The sequence below is a fragment of the Sinocyclocheilus grahami genome, unplaced genomic scaffold (genome assembly GCF_001515645.1).
Source record: "Sinocyclocheilus grahami isolate Dianchi unplaced genomic scaffold, SAMN03320097.WGS_v1.1 scaffold1062.1, whole genome shotgun sequence".
In the NCBI taxonomy this organism is placed as follows: Eukaryota; Metazoa; Chordata; class Actinopteri; order Cypriniformes; family Cyprinidae; genus Sinocyclocheilus; species Sinocyclocheilus grahami.
The window spans coordinates 128161-128687 of NW_015506241.1; the positions used below are offsets into that span (position 1 = coordinate 128161).

The following is a 527-nucleotide window of genomic DNA, read 5'->3' on the forward strand; positions in this document are numbered from 1 at the left end:
TCTAAATAAAGAATATATATATATATATATATATATATATATATAGTATTTAATATATTAGTACTACATAAATATAATATACAATATATTTATATTGTATATATATGTATTTGAATAATATAATATTAAATATATAAATATAATATAAAATATATTTAAATATATTATTTTGCATATATATATATATATATATATATATATATATATATTGTTTCTACAACATGGTATTGCATTTATATCTTTTTACTACTCCAGTGATCTGTGATGGCTGCAGAAGCTTTCTTATAATATATTTTGGTTTTTCTTTTTTTTTTAAATTGCTAAAGAAATTAATCTTTAAAAACGGATAAAAAAAATTCTAAAGATCGTGTACAGAATATTCCTTTAGTGTTGGAATTTCAGTGTAGGACTATGTGCTTTTTTAAAACAAAAAGTTGTATTTTCTGTTAAGAGTTCAACAGATTTTTGCTATATGGACAATGTAATCGTATATATTAATTTTGTACCTACATTGTGCAATACTTGAT

General features: G+C 18.6%; 1 protein-coding gene across 1 annotated transcript in view; it reads right to left on the reverse strand.

Annotated features, from left to right (window-relative positions):
- LOC107566236 (plexin-B2-like) overlaps nt 1-527 on the reverse strand; it is a 192573-nt gene that overhangs the window by 34906 nt on the left and 157140 nt on the right. The window lies entirely within an intron of this gene.